Source organism: Chelonia mydas, chromosome 10 (genome assembly GCF_015237465.2).
Source record: "Chelonia mydas isolate rCheMyd1 chromosome 10, rCheMyd1.pri.v2, whole genome shotgun sequence".
Classification (NCBI taxonomy): domain Eukaryota; kingdom Metazoa; phylum Chordata; order Testudines; family Cheloniidae; genus Chelonia; species Chelonia mydas.
The window spans coordinates 82190523-82214470 of NC_051250.2; the positions used below are offsets into that span (position 1 = coordinate 82190523).

Here is a 23948-nt window from a genome sequence, read left to right on the forward strand (position 1 = left end):
ATTAAATCATAAAACGTCTGTACTTTCAGTGACTTAAAGACTGTGACTGTCCAAGCATGAAATTAATGAACTCAGACTGATAATCTATTCTTAATTCATCCCATTATACTTCATGGCACAGCATATACCCAATTGCTTAGAGCAGCAGGCTGGGAATCAGGATTCCTGGGTTCCGTTCCTAGCTTTGCTACTGACAGGCTTTGTTACCCCGGGAAAGTAATTTTAAGCCCAAATTTTCAAAAGCAGCCACTCATTGTGCTGTTTTAGTTTTGTGATGTTGGACGTGAGATACCGAGAGCCTAGATCGCAGAAATGCTCAGCACCAAATGTCTATTTGAAGCCACTGAGAACTGAGTGCTGAAACTCAGACCCTAAGTGTTACCGTTTTGTCACCCAACCAGGGAAGCATCCAAAATGAGTGGACACTGTTGCGGCCTTTGACCACAGTTCCTCAGCCATAGAAACGGGGCTACTTCCCTAACTCACTGGGTTGTTGTGAGCCTTAATTATTGCTTGTGACACGTACATCTGCTCAGTTGAATAGTGCCAAGTGCAGTCAACGCAAAGTAGTTTTACATGGCTGACGGCTTCGCTCCTGAAAGATGGTAGATTGATCGCCCAGGAGGCTGGAGACCTTTATCATGCCACAGAACAAAGTACAGCACAGTCAGCAGCCGGGCAGGCTTCCCCATGCTGCTCCACCGGTGTGTCTTAGCTCTGCCCTGGAGGGGCCATTTCTAGGAATAGGGAGGCTGGTTCAGTCCCCATACTCAGTCCACTCCTTGGATGCCCGTTCGAGACTCTCAGTCAGGGTACCATTTGGTTTCAGCTGGGGTGGTGTTTTTTGTGTTGTGGACATCTGTCCATTAGGAAGGGACTGAACTCGTCAAGGCCATCAAATAACCACACAATGGAACAATGCTGTTATTGCCAAAACAGAATGGGGAACATAGTGGTGAAGGTCTTTGTAGCCCATTACCAATCCCTGGCCCTACAGCCGTCCCCAAGAGCTGTGCACATTAAGTGTTACACTTAGATATTACAGGTATCTAAAAAAATCTAGGTGATCAGACATGCCAAGGTGTTGAGAAATCTAGGCACAGTAAGATGGCTTTAAAACAGGTTCAGTCGTAGCTCCAAATTGCTTGGCATTTGTGGTTTTTAGTCAGACCCTTATGTGTGGTGAATGTTGTTTCGGTGGCTCAGTGTTTTTCCCTTCATTATGCAACATCCTGAGAGTAAGTGATGGAGCAGGGAGATGGTTAAATTAAATACCATGTCTTAAAGGTTTTTACCTGCTACTGCAAGATTCTCACCTTTGGCCTTTTCTGCAAATGCAGCCGTAGCTGAGTGATGTGTTTCTTTAAGCAATCAACCCCCCACGATGCACTGACAGACTAATTTTCAGCTTCTGGACAGGATGGGTCACCAGATTTCCTTTTTATTGAGTCAAGCTGGGGACCTTTCTTTTCTCCCGGAGGTAAACACCTTCATGTAAAGTCACTCTACTACTGCATTCAGGATTTTAGTATGCAGCAAAGCCAAGGATCGTTTCATCCCCAGCAATTACTTAATTTCACTCCGTGGAATTTAGCATGCAGGGAGTGTTGCATGCTCTGTGCCTACTGTATATATGGAATTAGATTATTATAGATATACCGAGGAAAGAAATATACTGTCTGCAATATGATTAGCATGGGGTAGGTCACTTGTCACCACAATAAAATGCAGAAAGTACTCCTGCATCTAGAGACCCAGGATGTATTTCCTAGGAGCAGTGCTCTTGCTTCGTCACAGCAGGGAATGAATTTGGGGTTTACAAAGAGGTTTCTCCCTTAAATTCTCTTTCAGAAGGTTCTGTTAGAGCTGAATGGATCACTCTGTCACCCCCCCCCCCCCATTGCACCATGATTAAAGCCCTAGGTCTTGGCTGTTGTCCTTGTCTCTGGAGAAGCCCAGTGCTTACTCCTTTCAAATCAAAGCCCATCAGATGCTGTTCTTAACTATCTGGACTTCATTGAGCTTGGGACTGAGGATACTGTTTGTGGTATTCCCAGACCCAGAATGTACTTGGGATTAAACTAATAGGGTTCTATAGAAATTACCCTAAAAGCCCATCAAATTTAATGGAAAAATAATGCATATTATTCAATTCTTAACTCAGCCTGTTAAATTGAATAGACAATTGTATCTCTTCTGTAGAATTCTATAGGCTGGTTTAGAAATACAGAAAGGTTATAATTTTCTGTGCAATTACATAGGAGGTTTTCCATAAGAGATGGGATGCTTAACTGAAGTTTCCTGATTTCCATGGCTTTAAATATCAACTGTAACATTCCATTAGGATGGTTTTAAACTATATGGGACCTGATTTTTCAAACTGGTCTTAATCAAGCCTCCGTTTTGGTCCCTGCAGTTCTTTGTGGGTGTTTATGTCATTTGGACCTCTGCCTGCCTTAACTGGCTGCACCTGCATATCATGTAGCTAGAGAACTAAATGACTGAAAAAGGGAGGCCCATTTTAAGTATGAGAATCTGGAAGGAAGTGGGAGTGGAACAGATTGATATCAATTCAGTCTTTATTATCCCCTAGTTTTAAAGATGCCTGGCCCCTTGCTTTATTCCTTCTTTTCTGAGCCATTGTCCTGTGCCTGGTACCTAAGGCAGCGTGCTATTGCCGTGGTGTTATGGAAGCTGAAGGGGTTCTGCCTGGCCAGTGAGCACCTGAACACCAATAAGCATTGTGAAGTGCTGAAACGCAGAGACACCATTTCAGCACAGTAACGGCGGCATGTCACACTGCCAAAATGCAGCATTCCATCCCTGGTCTTTTAGAAGAGTCCTTTTTAGAGGACCGTGGGTAAGGGGGTGGAGAAGGGAGTGCTGTCCCACATCTCTGGCTGCGAAACTTGCTTTTCTTGCTTTACATTGTGTTTCTCTCTTTGTAGTGTTTGGTTCTGAACATGGCTGGAGTTTGCTGACGTGTCTTTCACGTGAGTGCTCTGAAAATCCCAAGCCTCTGCTTCTCGTGGCTGTTTTGGAGTGAAGCTGTCAATCCACAGAACCACTCCCAACATGGCACTTTATGGAGGAAATGCATTTTGCCCTCTCAGGTTAATCTGAAAGGTGGTGTGTGGCGTTCGTGTGTGACTGCCCAGTGGAAGAAGAAAGGCCTTTCTTGGAAGGGACGAATTTGAATCACTAGGTCTAGTTACATTATTTGTAGGTAGGACACCACATTTCAGTACTTGTCTTAAATTCACATTACTAAATTATTTACAGTGTAACTGACATGTGGCTGATATGGAAATAAGTAATTAAAGGGAATCTAAAAATGTGCCAAAGGAACCCACATTATGTCCCTAAATATGTTACTGATGGTAACCACATTCTGTGTGATTTTGTTGCATTCCTAAAATTCTCACCTCCTGGTTTGGTAATGATTCTGATAAAATAACACAGCAGGTATGATAATTCATCTGACTAATGATGATGGGCATATTCAGCACCTAATATTTAAACTTTTTATTAAAGCTACTGTTAAAACTATCTAATATACAGCTAAAGAAAGAAGGAGTTTCTATATACCTGGATATAATGCTAAAAGTATCCAAAAGTACAAAATGTGGTTTAAAAAGTCATAAAATACACATAGTACATAACCTTAATTTGGGACATTGCAGATTAATAAATTTAACGATACAGTTTAAATGTTAGCATCTAAATATTTGGATACATCGCTCATAAAAGGTTATACTAAGAGTAGCTTGTGGAAAGCAAATATATCAACGAGTGTAGATTGTCGCTCAGTAATGGAGAATTAAGGGTAGGTTGTCCCTCAGAAAATACAGTCCATCAGAGAAGTAGTTAAGTTACTTTCCCAACTTCGCTTCTCGGTGACACTCCAGCTCCTTTCTCCTGGTGTTGCCGATGATACCGCCAAGTTTTTGAGAGAGAAACTGGCGTAAGCACGCTGAAGTTTGTAATGCGTTTCATTTTAAATCTGCTTGGCTGGATTGCAATACCGTCATGGAGTAGACCAGGCTTTCATTGAACTGCTCTGCAAGATAACAGAGGTCTAACATTTTCTCAGCATTTCTGAACTGCAACACTTGTCCAGATGTAGATGTGTGGTCAAACAGCGGATGGTGGAGGAGTTGGAAATCAGTTCATTTGTTTGATGGTCTCCATTTTCAGAGTTCTGGCGCAAATGGGCGTGAGGGGCTAGGGTGTATGACTGTGTATGGTCTAGATTGCCAGCTGAGAAGCCAGTTAACCCTCAGAATCAGCTAATGTAGGAAACGTGATTTTGTTGGGAAAGTTTGCTACTACCTCTTGTAATGACAACACGGTGACACTTTGGAAGCTATGATCACAGATTCTTTGCCAAATGGGAGAGTTGTTCCTTTTATCATGGTAAACTTGTATTTGGTTTACTAAAGAGGAAAAATCAGTGTTAGGTGAAAGCATATCAGGATTCCTTTTTTCTTTCTCGTTTGATATTCTTCATAGTGAAGTGTGAAAGAATTGGTCATCTTTAAAGGCTTTAATTCATAGAAGAAAACATGGGAAAATGGAGAGAAAATGTGAAAGTTCAACATTCATTTCAGCAAAAGCTTTTGTTGAGTCTCAGGTGGAAGCAAAAATTTGCATTTAAATGAATACATATTTTGAAACATTACACCCTACAGGCAAAATAAAGACCTTTCTGAGATAACAAACATACCACACTGTGTGCTTTTTTGATATTGGAAAAGCCCCAACGTCAAATAAGGTAATTTATTTTTTTTTCTGAAAAATCAAAAACTATTGTGAGGACTTCACTGTTTATGTGGAACTGAGCTATCAATCCATTGAGAGGAAAAAAATAAAAGAAATGCTGGATTATGGGCTCTTTGTGGGATACAAATCATAAACGTGTGGGCCTACAATCCTAGAGCAATCCCACAATCACGTTAATCCGAAAATCCCATGTAATCTCAATTTAAAAAAGTATGAAAAAGTATGAAAGATTGTGAGTAGCTCCCTTCCTGGAGCTGTACCAGTTTGCAAGGCAATCCCTTCAGATCTCACAAGCTAAGCAGGATCTGGCCATGTCAATGCTTGGATGGGAGACCTGCTGAGAAAACCCAAGGTACTGCAGACAGTAGGGCTTGCTGGTGGTTCATTAGAGGGCATTATTTTCTTTAAGGCCTTGTCTGCACTAGCCTTCCTTTCTTAAGACTTTTTTTTTAACCTTTGCAATGTTGCTGGAAGCTTACCCAGGCTTAAACTAGGGAACCCAGTCCTGATAAAACTGGATGAGCAAAAATATTCAACATGCAACAACTTCAACTTGTTCTCAGCCCAACTGGTTGCTGAGTGAGTCTAGTATCAATGGTGCTCACTCCATAGCCTTTGTGAAGGGAGCTAGTCCTGCTGAGAAGCGGCACCTGCATCTTTGGGATTTGCTCCTCCCAGTGAATGCAGCAGGAGTCTCCTCAAGATTTGTAAGGTGGCCAGACCTGAAGGAGAGGTGGAGCCAGTGTCTCATCTGGACAGTAGTGCTGGAACAATTTTTATAGTGTGTGTTGGGGGTAAAGACAGAAACCATGTATTTGGGTTGTTAATACTGCTTCAAGCCATGGGGGGCAGTAGCACCCCTCGAGCACCTTTGCATCTGGAGCTATTGTTAAATATTAATTGTTGCTAAAGGTATAGGACAAAAATGGGGGAAGGAAGGCGATGTAGGGATGTAAGATTGCTTTTTAAATCTGTAATAGAAAGCCAGGTCTAGGGGCTGAAGAAGGTTTTAGGGAGTTTTTTGGTGGAAGTGAGAGAGAGAGAGAGAACAGGTTAAAGTATATTTATATTGTTAGATGTATTCAAGTTGTTAGGGCCTCGTGAAATTCACCCTAGGGTATTTAAGGAACTAGCTGAAGCAATCTTGGAACCATTAGCAATTATCTGTGAGATCTCCTGGAGGATGGGCGAGTCCCAGAGGAGTGGAGAAGGGCAAACACAGCACCTATCTTTAAAAAGGGGAACCAAGAGGACCCTGGGGAAATATAGACCAGCCAGCCTAACTTCAATGCCTGGAAAGATAATGGAACACATTACTAATTAGTCGTTTGTAAGCAGAGGATAACAGGGTGACAAGGATTAGCCAACTTGGAGTTGTCAAGAACGAATTATGTCAAACCAGCCTAATTTCCTTCTTTAACAGTGGATAAGGGAGAAGCAGTAGACAGGATATATTTTGATTTTATTAAGACTTTTGGCACAGTCCCACATGACAGTCTCATAAGCAAACTAGGGAAATGTGGTCAAGATGACATTATTGTAAGGTGGGTGTACAACGGGTGGAAAGACTGTAGTCAAAACGTAGTTATCAATGGTTTGCTGTCAAAATGGTCGGGATTATCTAGTGGGGTCCTGCAGGGGACTGTCCTGGGTCAGATACTAGTCAGTATTTTCATTAATGACTTGGATAACAGTTGAGAAGAGTATGCTTATACAATTTGCGGATGACACCAAACTGGGAGGGGTTACGCGCACTTTTTGGAGGACGGGATTAGAATTCAAAATGATCTTGACAAACTGATCTGAAATCAACAAGATGAAATTCGGAAAAACAAGTGCAAAGCATTTCACTTAGGAAGGAAAAAATCCAGTGCGCAACTACAAAGTGGGGAATACCTGGCGAGGTGGTAGGACTGCTGAAAAGGATCTGGGGGTAATAGTGGATCACGAACTGAATATGTGTCAACAGTGTGATGCTATTGTAAAAAAGGCTAATGTCCTTCTGGGTGTATTAGCATGTGTGTCAGATGTGGGACACAGGAGGTATTTGTCTCAATCTGCTTGGCACTGATGAGGCCTCAACTGGGGCAATGTGTCCAATGTTGTGAACTGCTCTTCAGGAAAGAGAACAGATAACGGCTTTCAAATATGTTAAGAGCTGGTATAATGAGGAGAGTGATCACTTGTTCTCCAGGACTACTGAAGAGAGGACAAGAGGTAATAGGCTGAAACTGCAGCAAGGAAGATTTAAGTTAGATATTAGGGAAAAGCTTTCTAACCATGGGGTAGTTAAGCTCCAGAACAGGCTTCCATAGGAGGTTGTGGAATCCCCATCACGGGAGGGTTTGAAGAACAGGTTGGACAAATCCCTGTCAGGGCTGGTCTAGGTTTACTTGGTCCTGTCTCACCGCAGTGGTTGGACTAGTTGACCTCTCAAGGTCCCTTTCAGGCCTACATTTCTTTGATTCTATGAGCATAGTTTTTGGAACAGTACTGTTTTCTTTATTCTAATGAAGTTCCTTGTTCAGAGTTTGCAGAAAGAGACTTTCTTTGATTTTTTTTTTTTCCTGCCCCCATTATCACACAATGCCCTGTATCCTGAGAGGTCCGAGCTTGCTTTACAAACATAAGCAAACCGATATGCAAACTAGACAGATACATGCAATCAAGTCAGGGTCTGGATCAGCCAGAACCCTGTTGAATATTTATTGTAATTAGCTATTCTTTACACCTCTGTCTTGTACAAAACTACAGTACAACCCATAGCCCATGACCCTAACACCTCCATCTTCTTGGCGGTTTTTTCAACGTTCAGTCTCTCTGTCTGCCATTCATTTCACAGTTGCTGGTTCAGTGCCCTCCAGTTTCTCATCATCTTCTAAGCTGTCACACGGTTTCTCAAACTCATTGAGGGCAACAAAGGCAGTGTTCACTGGACACACTAGCGGAGCTGTGCTGAAATCCACACAGGGACGTGCTGCAGGGAACTCATGCCCTAAAGGGCCTTTCAGAGAGCTGTATATTGGGAATGAACCATTCCACAACCTTACCTGGCTGGGATTTGCTAAATTCCTTTTCTTCTCCTCCTCCTCTCTCCCACGAACAGCTCCTCAATCCCCATGGTTATTAACCAGTAAGAAGCACCTGGCACTTGATGTCTTCTAGGCTAATGGCTGGCTAGCTGCTTTCCTGGAAGCCAATAGTTTAGACCAGAGAGATGATAGCTTGTTGCCTAGCAGTTGACTCTCATGGGGATTCTGAGATGGATCCTTTTGACCATGTAGATGCTATTGTCTTCAGCCAGATGGCAGTTTTCACCAGAGCACAAAGAAAAGTCCCAAACAATAGGGGCAACTAGTTTAAATGCTGAAAAGCTAGTTAAGATGTTCACAAGCTGGGAGGCTGGCAAATGGAATCTTACATGCTATAAACACCCCTTCTTTCTCCTTGGTTTTCTCGGTTTACTCTAGTTCCGTCAGACTAGTGAAAGCCCCTCGAACATGCATAACACATTTTGTGTCCTCACAGACGAATAGCGGAACAGCCGACACACGGTGGAATGGCCAGTTCGATGAGATGACCCTTTAGCAGCTTTAGGGGCCGATTAAAGCTTTACCTGTTGGGTTTGAACTGGGTTAGTGTAGTATGGTTTTATACAAGCTGAAATGGTTCAACTTGTCGTTCTGCTGCTGTCCTCATGTCGACTGGCCGTGTCACGTCTCCTAGACCGGTGGCTCTCGACCTTTCCAGACCCCTGTACCCCTTTCAGGAGGCTGATTTGTCTTGCGTACCCCCAAGTTTCACCTCACTTAAAAACTACTTGCTTACAAAATCAGACATGACATAATGCAAATAGTGTCACAGCCACACTGTTACTGAAAATTGCTGACTTTCTCATTTTGCCATGTAATTATAAAGTAAATCGATTAGAATATAAATATTGTACTTGCATTTCAGTGTGTAGTATATAAAGCAGTAGAAACAAGTCATTGTCTGCAATTTTAGTTTGTACGTGCTTTTTATGTAGCCTATTGTAAAACTAGGCAAATATCTAGCTGAGTTGATCTACCCTTGGAAGACCCCTGCATGCCCCCAGGGGGTATATGTACCCCTGGTTGAGAACCACTGCCCTAGACCCTGCTGCTTGTAGGAGAAGAGCCCAGGGCTGTGGCACATTGAAGCTGAAATGGTTGGGATGAGTGCTGGTGTGGTTATGAAGCAAAACTTAACCCAGTTCGACATGGCTAACGTAGACTGTTGGATGCAATGAACCTGTTCTGTTTAAAACAGTTCTGTACAAATAGCAGCAGTCTGTAATGTATGGAATGTCTAAAGAACATCATCTCACCAGCTGAGACGCTACCCTGAAGATGAAGGGCTCTCGCATGCTCTTTCAAAGCAAAGGATCTAAATCTGGTTTTTAAATCAATGCCCAGAAGTAAATTAAATAGAACTCATCTTTGCAGCCCCAGGAATATGTGCCATGTTAATTCAGGTGCAGTGTAATAACAGATTCTGTAACTTGGCTTTGGTTTTCCAAAGGATACCCAACTCAGAATCTGCCAACCACGTTATTACTGGAAGCAAACTGGGTGGCATTACGTTAAAACACAAACAATGAACCTTGCCGTCATATTGGATGATCCTGAAAGTCAGTTAACTCAGCAGACCGACATTTCTTGAGTGTTAAAGGGAGGGATTAGAGATTGATTGTGTGGGGCTGTAATCAGCAGAAATGGTGGGTGGGAGGCCATTGATCTGGATTCATCATTCAGCCACAGTATTCTTCTTCTCCAGAAGTAGACCAGGCTCAGGAACATCTTGGTGAGCCATCATGTTTTCATCAACTGCACCAGTGAAGATGTGGTGATGTTATGGATGAGGGACCCCTCACCGTACAGCCTGCCCTCTTGGGGGAGTTTATGGTTTGGGTGGGAATGCACATATGCAGGCATGGGAGACATAACAGGACACAGAAATCAGAGCCTCTGGTAGCATGGTAGGCTGTTCTCGACCCGTCTTCTCTCTGTGCCTGGTTCTGCAGGGCTAAAAGCAGGTCTGCTAGGGTCAGATGGTGGAGATAACACCCAAAAGAGCGTTCAACCCCTGCCTCCCCATTCCCTCTGCTAGAATAATCTCTCCTTCCTGTTGTCAGATTCTGCCACTGGGGGTGAGGGAAGGGGAAAGGTGTGATTCTCTGCTGGAGGGCAGCAACCTCTCAAACTGCATCATCTTCCAGAGGGTTACTGTCAAAGGAGAGCAGGAAACTGCAGTTGTCAGGGATTAGAGCCAGGGACTGGGAGCTGATAGCTGGATTTCAGATCGAGATCTGGGTGCCCAGCACTCTTGAAAATCAGTTCATCACCTAAATATGGATTTAGGAGTCACACTTTAGGAACTCAGTTCTGGAAAACTCCAGCCTTTGTCTGTAATGTTGTTGTGCTCCACTTTACCCATCTATAGAACGGGGATAACACAATTCCCCTAGCTCACTGAGGTGATGGGAGACTTAATGAATGTGAGTCACTTCGAGATCCTATGATGAAAGGCACCTGAGAAGTGAGTCAGCCTGGACTGGGTTAACTTGAGACCCACGCATTGGGGGCAGGATGTTAATGTACTACAATGACTGTGCTGAATTGCGGTGAATCCCATACTTGACATGGGAATGTGGAACGTATAGGCTGAAATTGTACAGCCATCAACCTGCTAGGGCCTGATTTGCAGGGAATACACCCCTTTGCCGTCAGTGCAGTGCTCCGTACATGTGCTTGCATTTGGCTATTTTTTTTAATGAACAGGAGCAATGCAATCAGTCCCGCAAGCCAAGTCCTTTCTTCTCTTCATTCACACACACAACTCCATTGGTATTAGTGACTGCTACATATGCCTATTATCTCATGTAAACACTTTAGAGCATCTCTTTCCCCTCATACAGAAGCACTGTGCTTTCTCCATACCTAGATATTTAAGACTGCACTAAATATAGTTACAAGTAGGTACAACCCAGTCTTTGGTTGCACAGAAAAAAGATGCTGGGCCCAAGTCACATGCAAATTGCAATGTACATTCAGGGACATGGGACCGGTATAATAAATAGTTACAACCCTTCCTTTCTCGGAAGGGCTCTCCATCATAACGGGTTTTGATTCCAGACTCTTGATGAATAAAACAATTGCTCTCTGCAATAACATGTAAAGCATTTAGGTCTAAGAACAGAGCTGTGATCAAGCATGCCTCCTTCCTCCCCTCAAGAACCTCCCTGAAAAGATAGTCAATGGGTGGTAAAAGCTCGATTTGAGCAGCTACTGCAAAGAGAATGATTGTTGCAAGATAGGAACCAACAGGAAAGTACAAATTTGCCTTTCTGAGTGGGAGCAGACTGCTTTGAAATAACGTTGTGCAAAGCAAAAATGAACCACAAACTGAATCTCTCATCTTCATGTGATGCTGGCAGGTTTTATGACAGCTGAGCTCTAACTGAGATTGAAAACCCCTGACTCTCTCTACATGAGCCGCTAGCTGATTAGTTAAGTCCCAGTGGCCTTGACCTTTCGCCTCGGTCTCAAGGTGCTTAAGCATGTGAACCAGTATTTTTTCACTTAAAATTCTCCCTTGGTGGTAAAGTTGCCAGTGGTCAAAAGTTTACAGTCAAGACATTGTGATTTTATCTGTGGTTAACTGTTTTGCAGCCCAGTCACCGAGAAGTGTTGTTATCAAACAGTGGTCCACTTGGCAGCCTCTGCTCAAAAGAGATGCAAGACTGACAGAGAAGCTGTATTCCAGATCAGTGCCAATATGCATTTGCAAAGCTTTTTGGGTTTCTCAAGCTCCGAGGTCGAGAGTGTTGCAGGTCAGGCTTGAGGTGCTTTAGCAGAACTGCATGGAGAGATTTGGAACTCAGTCAATGCTCAGTCTTCAGGTCGGGTGAGATGAGTTGGCAAAGCAGGGTTGAAATGCTTGCTCGGTGCCTGTTCACATGATACCTGGCTCTAGCCAGTAAAATTAATTCAGTGTCCCAGGAGAGCTAAATTCACTGATAAACACTTTGAATGAAGTAACCTGGTACCGACAGACCCAGACCTTGTTGTCTTACGTCCTCATCAGAGATGGACAATGGCTCACTGCATTGTCACCAAATCATTGATTTACCAAACGTAATTCACCACTTTATATTTACAGTTTGAAAACTCACTGTGCACGTTTACATCTGGCACCACTGTCCTTTCCTCTCCCTTTGACCTCTTCCTAAGTTCACTCCGGGGCTGAGTCTCAAACTTCAGCACCTTTGGAGTTCGAAGTTTGGGCCTCCACCCTTCACCATTTTCATGGACTCAGAGCATAAGGTCAGAAAAGACCAGGATCATCTCCTGTGACATGCTGCATAGCACAGGCCCGAGAATTTCACCCAGTAATCCCCTCGCCCAACGATCAAGCCCATCGATTCTCTTGGAGCTAGGGCATGTCTTTGAGACACAGACCTCCATTTCTTCCTGTGTTCCCTGGGTAGTAAAGCAGCTTCATTTTATATTAATTTTTCCCATTAACAGTGTCTCCCCTCCGCTTCCCTGACCTGTTCTTTGACACCCTCTGTGTCATTGCATAAAGCGATAGCTCTGCCTTAGAAAAGCCTCCATCCTTTTCTATCCATTGATTTAACTGATTGAAACGAATCAAGGCTGACCTTTGCCCGGATCCCTCTTTCCTTTCAAATATCTCTTATTTTGTGCCAATATCTGAACAGGTCTTTTCCTGTTCCTTTGCCTGATGGTTATAGGAACACTCACATTCAACCCCCATCTGCACTACACAGTTAGGTGGACATAAGGCAGCTACGACCTTGCTCCCACCGATGTAAGGGCCCTACCACACTGATGTCATAACTCCACCTCCATGAGAGGCATAGGCTCATGTTGGTGTAGTTAGGAGGACGCAGTGTCCATTGGCTGTTGGAGCTGTGAAATGGACAAGAAAGCCTGGCTGCACCCCCTGCTCCCGGCTGGGAGTAGGAAGGTGAGAAGCCTTGGAGGGCAGCTTGGCTCCTGGTGGGGAGAAGTGCGGAGCTGAGAACTCTGGCTCTCAGCCCCCCTTGTGCTGCTGTTCAGTCGGTGGGAGCGCTCCTGGTAGGATGCACACCACCCATGGAAGGAGGGTACTGTGGACATTAGCCAGCGCAGTAATTATTGCAGTGGCTGTAGGTTGACCTAACCTAGGTCGATTTAAGATGTAGTGTAGTTATGCCTTTTGACACAGTGGAACCTCTCCACTCTACTGCATTGTAGTTACTTCCTTTGCTAAACTGATTCATTGCCATGTATAACGAGGCTGGTCCTGGCGGGACCCAACGGAGAGTGTCAATTCAGGACAAATTGCTTAAAGCAGGGCAGTTACAGCCCAAGACTGGGGTTTCAATGCACACCAAGGCAAACCAAACCAGCCAGACAGAGAAGACTTTGGTTTTACCCCACTGGCTAACCACAAGTCACACAAGCAATTCCCTTGGACACTCCAGTTTCCCAGTATCACCACTAGTGCCACTCGTTATGGGGACAAATGGTTATGAAAACCAATACCCCAGTAAAAGAAAAGAGGTTCTCTCAATCCCGAAGGACCAAGCCCCAGACCCAGGTCAATATACAAATCAGATCTTACCCACAAATCACACTGTTGCCAATCCTTTAGAATCTAAAATCTAAAGCTTTATTCATAAAAGGAAAAAGATACAGATGAGAGCTAGAATTGGTTAAATGGAATCAATGACATACAGTGATGGCAAAATTCTTGGTTCAGGCTTGTAGCAATGATGGAATAAGCTGCAGGTTCAAATCAGATCTCTGGAGTATATCCACAGCTGGGATGGGTCATCAGTCCTTTGTTTAGAGCTTCCGTTTGTAGCAAAGTCCCTCCAGAGGTATGAAGCAGGACTGAAGACCAGATGGAGGAGCTGCAGCAGCTTTGTGTAGTTTCTTGCCATGTGGTCTCTGCTTTCTTTGTCCCAAACACGAGCTGTCCATCACATGACCTGGAAAACCCTCAGAGTTCTGTCCATAGGCAGGTCCCTGCATGCCTTGCTGAGTCGTAAGGCGTGTCTGCCTTCTCTTAGTGGGTCAGTTGTGTAGCTGATGGTCCTTAATGGGCCACCCAGCAGGCTAGGCAGAGCTGACACCAACTTGTCTGGGGTGTCACCCAGAAGCATAGCACAAGTTTGAAATACAGACAGTATAGAGCCAATAGTTATAGCTTTAAATACCAAAATGATACATGCATACAGATAGCATAATCATAACCAGCCAACCATAACCTTGTCTTAGACACCTTCTTTGACCCCCTTTATACAAGATTTGGTGCCGCTACAGGACCTTGGCTGCAACAATGATCTGTACGGTCCCAGATTATGTCAATAATGTCATACAATGTCAAAGTTTATGACCATTCCGCTTCCAAAGAGCCGTCACCTTTGCCTCTTTTGTAATCCAACGCCGTCCAAAATAATCTCCATTAGCTTCAGCTGCTTTACTCATTACTAACCCCTGAAGCAATTCCTCACACTCTATGATAAGGGCCTCAACAGCATGCCCTAGACTTGGAGTATTTGCTTCTTCCAGTTTGAGTTCCATCGCTGTTTTCATGGAGCATGATGCCCATTGCTGTGCCAGGGGTGAGATGGACAGATGCAGTCGCACAACCCTGCTTTGTTGCACTTTCTTCTTTCTGAGATTCTTGGCCCTTTCAAAATAGCCCACTCTGGCACTTGCCATGTATCTATGCTCTCACCTTCAGGAATCTCCACACATTTATTTAGCATCAGATTTTGAGCCACTTACTGCACACGTTTCCCTATATGCTTCAGTGGGACTACGCAGGGGATAAGATGCTAATCAGTGTGTCTAAGGGGATCACAATCTGGCTCTTAGCAAACCTATTCTTGCTGCGTCTGGAGATTAGAAAAGAAAGCAAGTACAATTTAACTGAGACTAAGCACAAACAAGCAAACCTGTACGTTTGACAAGAGAGGATGCTAATTTTACAAGTCTTTGAGTACATGATTTCTGAAATCCTGTAGTTTCCAAGATGCAAGGAGATCAGGTTGAGCTTAGACTCTTGTTTGCTTGGATATTTTTAAAAATCCTAATTCTACAGATAACTGGCCTAGCTGCCCTCTCTGTTTTTAAAACCCTCCGTGGATTGGCTCAAGGTCCTGATCTCGCTCTCTGTGTCAACTCTGTTTGCTTTTCCTGTGCAGGGTCTCACTTCTGAGAGTCAAGAATCTTCTGCTCCTGCTGTCTGCATCAGCTTTCCTGTGTCTCTTGGCTCCCTGTGTAAGGCTGCATTCTGTGACTTTTCCTGGCGTGACTTTTGTTTGTTTCTGTCATTACCTATTAGGTTCCATGAGTCCCCTGAGTAATCAGGCCATTTACAGAATATTTCACATCCCCACTACATGGTAGGAATGTTCTCTTTCCCAGCGGTCTGGTCATCATCTGATCTCCCGTGATCCCAAAATCAACACTTCTCTTTCACCCAAACGCTGGGGCCCTGGGTTTCTGTAGGACATTTTCAGTCTTGCACCTCAGCCCTGGAACTGTTCAGCAGTTACTAAAACTTTTTCCACAACAGCAGTCTCAGACCTTCACCTCAGGTCACCTCCACTCTCCTTCAGCCTTCCGTTCGTCTCATTCGCCCCGTCAGGAATTTACGGTCACATAAGTTGATAGTATTGATTCTAGCCTTGAAATGTTTTGTCAGCACACTCGGAATATGAACCAAATCACAAGAGAGAAAGGGGCTTGCTATTCCACAGACCAACATGGGAGACATTTAGAAAACCACTGAGCGTCGGAGAAGGCCACCCAGCGAGGGAAGCCCAGCGTAAGCGAAAATGGAACAAATGTTTTGGCAGGTGTGGTGGATGAAGGGAACTTAATGAAAACCATTGAGCGCTGCCGATGCTCATGGAACTGCCCCTGTGGATGCCTCGGGTGGAGTCGGTGGAGCTTCCGGAGATATCTTCAATATCCAGCAGTGTTGCTGAACTGAAAGGCAGGTTGGAAAGGTGGAGCTGCAGAAGGCCTGGGTGTCCTTTCCTGGCTCCTCGCTCGTGGTGTCTCCCCCAAATACCAACCTGCTTTATCTGTGTTGTAGGTTGCAGTATTCTTTCCCTTCCTGCCCCCCAACGTTCTTCCATTACGTTATCTTGGCAGCATGCCTTGCACTTTGCTTCTTAACTAATGACAGGTTTCAGAGTAACAGCCGTGTTAGTCTGTATTCGCAAAAAGAAAAGGAGTACTTGTGGCACCTTAGAGACTACCCAATTTATTTGAGCATAAGCTTTCATGAGCTACAGCTCGCTTCATCGGATGCATACTGTGGAAAATACAGAAGATGTTTGTTTTTATACACACAAATCATGAAAAAATGGGTGTTTATCACTACAAAAGGTTTTCTCTCCCCCCACCCCACTCTCCTGCTGGTAATAGCCTATGCAAAGTGATCACTCACCTTACAATGTGTATGATAATCAAGTTGGGCCATTTCCAGCACAAATTCAGGTTTTCTCTCCCCCCTCCCCCCAAACCCACTCTCCTGTTGGTAATAGCTTATCTAAAGCGACCACTCTCCTTACAATGTGAATGATAATCAAGGTGGGCCATTTCCAGCACAAATCCAGGGTTTAACAAGAATGTCTGAGGAGGGGGAGGGGGGTAGGAAAAAACAAGGGGAAATAGGTTACCTTGCATAATGACTTAGCCACTCGCAGTCTCTATTCAAGCCTAAGTTAATTGTATCCAATTTGCAAATGAATTCCAATTCAACAGTCTCTCGCTGGAGTCTGGATTTGAAGTTTTTTTTGTTGTAATATCGCAACTTTCATATCTGTAATCGCGTGACCAGAGAGATTGAAGTGTTCTCCGTCTGGTTTTTGAATGTTATAATTCTTGACATCTGATTTGTGTCCATTTATTCTTTTACGTAGAGACTGTCCAGTTTGACCAATGTACATGGCAGAGGGGCATTGCTGGCACATGATGGCATATATCACATTGGTGGATGTGCAGGTGAACGAGCCTCTGATAGTGTGGCTGATGTTATTAGGCCCTGTGATGGTGTCCCCTGAATAGATATGTGGGCACAGTTGGCAATGGGCTTTGTTGCAAGGATAGGTTCCTGGGTTAGTGGTTCTGTTGTGTGGTATGTGGTTGCTGGTGAGTATTTGCTTCAGGTTGGGGGGCTGTCTGTAGGCAAGGACTGGCCTGTCTCCCAGGATTTGTGAGAGTGTTGGGTCATCCTTCAGGATAGGTTGTAGATCCTTAATAATGCGTTGGAGGGGTTTTAGTTGGGGGCTGAAGGTGACGGCTAGTGGCGTTCTGTTATTTTCTTTGTTAGGCCTGTCCTGTAGGTGACTTCTGGGAACTCTTCTGGCTCTATCAATCTGTTTCTTCACTTCCGCAGGTGGGTATTGTAGTTGTAAGAATGCTTGATAGAGATTTTGTAGGTGTTTGTCTCGGTCTGAGGGGTTGGAGTAAATGTGGTTGTATCGCAGAGCTTGGCTGTAGACAATGGATCGTGTGGTGTGGTCAGGGTGAAAGCTGGAGGCATGTAGGTAGGAATAGCGGTCAGTAGGTTTCTGGTATAGGGTGGTGTTTATGTGACCATCGTTTATTAGCACTGTAGTGTCCAGGAAGTGGATCTCCCGTGTGGACTGGACCAGGCTGAGGTTGATGGTGGGATGGAAATTGTTGAAATCATGGTGGAATTCCTCAAGAGCTTCTTTTCCATGGGTCCAGATGATGAAGATGTCATCAATATAGCGCAAGTAGAGTAGGGGCATTAGGGGACGAGAGCTGAGGAAGCGTTGTTCTAAGTCAGCCATAAAAATGTTGGCATACTGTGGGGCCATGCGGGTACCCATAGCAGCGCCGCTGATTTGAAGGTATACATTGTCCCCAAATGTAAAATAGTTATGGGTGAGGACAAAGTCTCAAAGTTCAGCCACCGGGTTTGCCGTGACATTATCGGGGATAGTGTTCTTGACGGCTTGTAGTCCATCTTTGTGTGGAATGTTGGTGTAGAGGGCTTCTACATCCATAGTGGCCAGGATGGTGTTATCAGGAAGATCACCAATGGATTGTAGTTTCCTCAGAAAGTCAGTGGTGTCTCGAAGGTAGCTGGGAGTGCTGGTAGTGTAGGGCCTGAGGAGGGAGTCTACATAGCCAGACAATCCTGCTGTCAGGGTGCCATTGCCTGAGATGATGGGGCGCCCAGGATTTCCAGGTTTATGGATCTTGGGTAGTAGATAGAATGCCCACCTTGATTATCATACACATTGTAAGGAGAGTGATCACTTTAGATAAGCTATTACCAACAGGAGAGTGGGTTTGTTTTGGGGGAGGGTGTGGGGGGGGGGGGAGAGAGAAAACCTGGATTTGTGCTGGTAATGGCCCAACTTGATTATCATACACATTGTAAGGTGAGTGATCACTTTGCATAGGCTATTACCAGCAGGAGAGTGGGGTGGGGGGAGAGAAAACCTTTTGTAGTGATAAATACCCATTTTTTCATGATTTGTGTGTATAAAAACAAACATCTTCTGTATTTTCCACAGTATGCATCCGATGGAGTGAGCTGTAGCTCACGAAAGCTTATGCTCAAATAAATTGGTTAGACTCTAAGGTGCCACAAGTCCTCCTTTTCTTCTTAACTAAGCTCCTCTGGGACATTTTCCTCCTCCCTTCCTTATAGTCTCTCAGCATCTCTGTACTCAGTAATGTAATGTCTCAGTAGGAGAGTGCTTTCTTCATCCAGGGCAGCCCATCATCTTTGGACCCACCATTCCTTCTCCCACTCCTGAGGCTGGACTCTCCCCACTGTGCCCTAGGCATGGGTTTCTGCGGCTGGTGTTAAGCAGGACACTTAGATTTCCTGATCCTTGCTTGTGGATGCAGTGATTAAAGAGGAGAGGACTCTAGCTTTGTGGGGACTGAAAGGTTACACATCTGTTTTTTCAAAGATTACCCTCCCTTTGTTCAGAGCCATGGTACTCTGTTTTCTTCTCCCAGGTTTGTGAAGCAGTGTGACTCTTTAAAGGCCCCAACATGCTTCTTTTGAAGTCAACAGCAAAACTCCCATTAATTTCAGAGGGAATGCAGCGGCCACTTCTAGTCCATCAGATTTCAGAATTCCTTAGGATACCAACATTGGGATAATGCCGCTTACCTGGGGGAGCAGCGCTGTCGTCCCACCCAGTGCAATGTCACAGAAATCCACAGTAGTAGTTTGCAGTTGCTTTTGATGCCTTAAATTGCCCACGTCCCTTCTGATGTTAGGAGGAGAGTGAGTTCATGGCTCGTTTGGCCCAATCCCGTTACTCTGGCTGTCGTGGTCATGGACTTTGTCTTTGTTACCAGGCCTGGTAGCAGGATGCTCTGTTGGTGACACTAGGCCCCTGGGAATTGTTAGGAGAAGTAAGAGCTTGATTCGCGGTGCAAGGAATTCTCATGCGTCTGTCCCAGGGAAGGCCAAAGCCTGTGGTGCCTGTTAGCCATTGCAGTTGCTCACCAAACAAGCCAGTAGAAATTGGTTCGTAAAAGAGGGTGAAATAAAAGACGAGGCCTGTCACTTACTGGCATTGCCCTGAGATGCAGGGGGAGGCCTGGCTTGGGAGTGAACCGGCCGGCATTGGGGGACAGCGCTGCAATTGCTCTTCCTGGTCCAATGTGGTGACCGGACAGTAGGCAGCAACCAGGGCCTCTCTGTTCCCCCTCTCCAGGCTCCTGCTGGGAAGAAGCTGCAAAGGGATGGTTGCTGCTGGTGAGGAGTGTAATCCCTGCCCCAGCTAACCCTACCCCAGATATTCCCAGACACCCTCCACCATCCCCTACCTACCCAGCGCCCCTTGACACCCTCCAAAGGCCCCCCCAGACTCCCTCCAGCATTCTCCCGCCTGCCCCAGCAGAGCTCCCCAGTGCGGTGCAGCTCTGTCCTGCCTCAGGCCGCATGTGTGTGAGGGGGAATCAGTGACTCCCTCTCAGCCGTGAGAAAGGGCACAGGGGCATGGAGCAGCCCCGCACGTGGCATCTTTGAGAATATGGGAAAGGTTTTTGCTGGTGCTTTTCCATAAAGAGTTTCCACAGAGGTGTTCTACCCCAATTGAAGATTGTCAAAGATAAGTGGAAGGAATGGATCCAGTGTAGAGGATACACTAACCAAGGATAAACTATGTTCAAAAGCAGACTTTCCAGATTCTCTTTGAATGACACACTCTCTGCGCTAGCTAATATTTATTTTATATTGTCAGTAAAACACTGTGTGGATGTCTTAAAAAAATAAAAGCACGATTGGATGTATTGGAATATTCCTGCTTTCTTCCCTATCCACCTGGAATATTACCTTTTCTAGATTAGTTGGCTCATTTAGGCCTTTGTACAAGGCTGCAGTTTTCAGTTCTTCTAGCAGATATCTGTTTTTTGGAGGATTAATCACTTTGCAGACTGCCAATGCCCTGAGCAAAATTTTCTCTTGTTCCTTGTTAATATTCAGTATGAAATGTAATGTCTCCAAGGACAAAGATCTTCGGGTTGCTTAGTATATCAGAGTTCATTATCATGTTAATCCTTCTGATTACTTTCTCCCAACAGGGAATATATATATGGACAGTTCCATAACAAGTGAATTAGAATTATTCTGTCTTTCTCGCAAGGCCAGCATTTATCATTTCCCTTTCTGACAGTTTTCATTCACAGGCCAGAGTTCAGGAAGATCTGAATATTATTTTATTTCGGATTAGCTGTTGTCTTTGATGCGGGGACAGTTTGCTTATCTTATGCATTTTGTGCCAAATTTTACCACCTACCTTTCTTATATTTTAATTCATTATTCTATACGTTTATTAGCTTCTCTACTTTACTGGAGCGGGAGAAGTGTATAGATGGGTGCGGTGAACTTTGTTTTGGGTAATGATTCTGGGAAAGTCATAAGCCTGGGTATTTATTTTTTAGAGATGATTCAGGTATGAGGGGGATATTGTTCCATTTCATATTTATCTGCTTGTCATGCATTTTAGGGAAGGATTTGCCCATGGCTGTTTTATCTAATTTCTCGTATTTAATTATTTCAAAGGCGTACACAGTACAATATCAAACTGTTCTGTGGACACTTGAAGTTCATTAAAAAACAAATTAAACAGATTGTTGCATCGTTGCAGGCATATTTTGATACTTAGTGTTATTGGCAACCACTTCTCTAGGATGTGTGGTTTGTACAGTGATTATTACTTGTTTAGCGGCACTCCTGGGGGCTGCATGGAGTCCTCCTCGCCCGCGCCCCCAGGAACTCACAGTGTAAGAAGATGAACAGCAAGCATCAGCGTAGAAGCATAAAGCACCAGGGAAGAAAGAGACGGAATCATCCCCTTGTGATACTGGAAGTGTGTGTGTGTGTGTGTGTATTTTAAACAAATAAATCATACACCAAGTAGTGGACTAACCCCCAGCAGGAAGAGGGGAGGGAAAGGGCAGGAGGCAAGCTTAATCATAAAAGACATCATCTTGCCTATGGCAGAAGCTGATCGAAGGTGCAGGAAGCGTCGCAGAAAGGCTGGGAGAGCATGTCAGGGCACGCTCGCTTTCCTGGTTAGCTGGCTGCTTTGCTGAACACATTGTGAGAAACTGCCTGTAGATTCAGAAATAAGTGGGATTGTTTTTGGATGCGCTAGAGCATAGATAAGCACTGTTACCTGGTGCCAAGGAACACATTACCACTGTGTCCCTGGACAAATCTCTGCTAGTCTCCCATCTTTCAGCAGGTCCTGATCTATGGGTAACTGTCTAGTTAGCCCACGAAAGCTTATGCTCAAATAAACTTTGCTAGCCTCTAAGGTGCCACAAGTGCTCCTGTTCTTTTTGCGGATACAGACTGACACGGCTGCTACTCTGAAACCTGTCTAGTGTGTGTGGCTCACAGTGCTGTCTAGTGGACAGAATATCAGTCCTGCTCTGGCATGGTTGTGATAATCCTATAGCACTATGGCCTGCAGAAAGGCCAAGTCTCTTAATACAGCTACCAGCTAAGAGAGTTTCTCCTTCCGTTGGGCCCAGCTTGTGTTTTTTGAGCAGAAGCTCTTGCATTCTGTTCTGTCTGTTGACTGTGAAGCCCATGTGGCCTTGGAATAGTTACACTAAGTGTGTGAAATGGCCCATGTGGTGTGTCTAGGACACACAGGCTGTAACTGAAGGGTGTGTCCCATGTAACTGGGCATTGCAAGCTTTGTAGGTGACAGAAGATCTGATTCATGTATTGGAATTTGGGTAAAACAAACTTAAAAATAAGCCAGCTGATAGTGCAGGGTACATATAGTAAAGTCAGCAGAAAAGTGAAATCCCTGCAGAAGGGGCTTGGAGAGATGGCAAATAAGGGCATGCTAATTACAACTCACTGTCTCCCATAATCAGGGAACTACAAGGAAAACTTGGCACTCTCCAGCATTCCCCACTGTAGATGTGCTTTATTAGCAGAACGCTTAGGGAAGGAGAGGCAGTATGATCCTGTGATAAACCCATGAACTTGGAGTCAAGAGACCAAGATTTTATTCCTGGCTCTGTGCTTCTGGGCAAATCTTATAACTGCTTTGTGCCTGTAAAGTGAGGATAATGAGACTTCCGCAGCATTTTAAAATGCTTTGAGACCTAGAGATAATAAGTGATTGTGACAATCAGGGTCCAGATATCCGCGGTGCAGAACAAGCGGTCTGAACCCCAAAGAATAAACAATTGAATCAACTGACTGTATGCAATCTTATTTTACTATAAGAGTGTATCAAGTAAGGTCTTTATGAAAGCCCGTGACATGCTGGTTATGAAGATCATTAAGAACACAAGAATGACTGGCTCAGAACAATGGTCCAGCTAGCCCAGTATCCTCTCTTCCAACAGTGGCCAATGCCAGGTGCCCCAGAGGGAATGAACAGAACAGGTCATCGCCAAGTGATCCATCCCCTGTTGCCCATTCCCAGCTTCTGGCAAACAGAGGCTAGGGACACCATCCCTGCCCATCCTGGCTGATAGCCATGGATGGACCTATCCTCCATTACATGATATGTGTATGGGTGGTGTACAAAGAGTTATGTATGTGTGCAGGAAATACATTCTTAAAATACGTTTTGGGGACAGACTTGGTAAAGAGGCCTGCCTTAGACAGAGGTGTGTGGATTTACCTGTCTGAGTCAAGTTTTGTAACAAGACAAGGAAAGTACATTTACATAGAAGTTAAAGCAATCAAGCTAACAAGCGGCAGAGGATTCGATTTAGGGAGCACACCAGGAGACAGAATCTGCACCCCAGGAAGTGTGCCTTTCACCTGAGGCAAAGACAGTGGACTTTGGGAAATATAAGGGGAACACAAAGACGTAATTATCCATCACTCAGGGGAGACTGAGAACAGCGCCCTTGGAACCTGTGAACATTGGATCCTCTTGGCCTGAGTGCAGGAGGCTGATAATTTGCTGCAAGTGAGAAACTGTTTAGACAAAGATATCATAGAATCCTGGGCCCCTAGGGTTAGAAGGGACCGCCAGGGTCATCTAGTCTGAGCCCCTGCCAAGATGCAGGATTTGTTGTGTGTAGAATGTAGCCTGCTAGAATTACATTTAATCACTAGAAAGCCTGTGTTGTTTTGTTTGTACTATTTTCTGTTTCTATCTCTGTGCAGCGTCACTAAAGTTTCTGTTCTTTGTTAATAAATTTATTTTTAGTTTTACTGTAAACCATATCAATGCTGTTCCATTGAATGAAGTGCGAGTCCTCATTTAAACCAGCTGACTGGTGTGTGCAGGGTCTCTTTGGAGGCAGCGATATTGATAATTTCTGTGAGTGTCCAGTGAGAGGGAGTGGATGCTGCAGAGAGACCTCTCTGGGGATCTCGGGAATGGGGGTTCACTGGTTGTTATCTGCCAGGCAAGGTGAAGATGGACAGAGTTTCAAGGAGTTTGCTGGTGAAGCTGGCAGACTGGTGTGGCAGGGAGCTGATGCAGTCTACAAAGCTCACGTTTGCTAAGGCAGAGGGGTAACACAGTGGCTTATGGGTCTGCGTTGCATTGAGGAGAGCGTCATATTAGTCTCTAAATGCAAATAATTATTATTTATGTTGATTAATACAAAATATAAAGGAATAAT

At 44.6% G+C, this 23948-nt stretch overlaps 1 protein-coding gene and 1 long non-coding RNA gene across 7 annotated transcripts in view; one reads left to right on the plus strand and one right to left on the minus strand.

The window, feature by feature from the left end:
• The window catches only part of FRMD5 (FERM domain containing 5), a 319313-nt gene that overhangs the window by 132423 nt on the left and 162942 nt on the right, over positions 1-23948 (plus strand). The window lies entirely within an intron of this gene.
• On the minus strand, positions 13772-16034 carry LOC122461882. Its single transcript, XR_006284112.1, has 3 exons — positions 16009-16034; positions 15293-15296; positions 13772-13878 (listed from the first exon to the last, which is right to left on the minus strand). It is a non-coding gene; the product is annotated as an uncharacterized LOC122461882 (long non-coding RNA).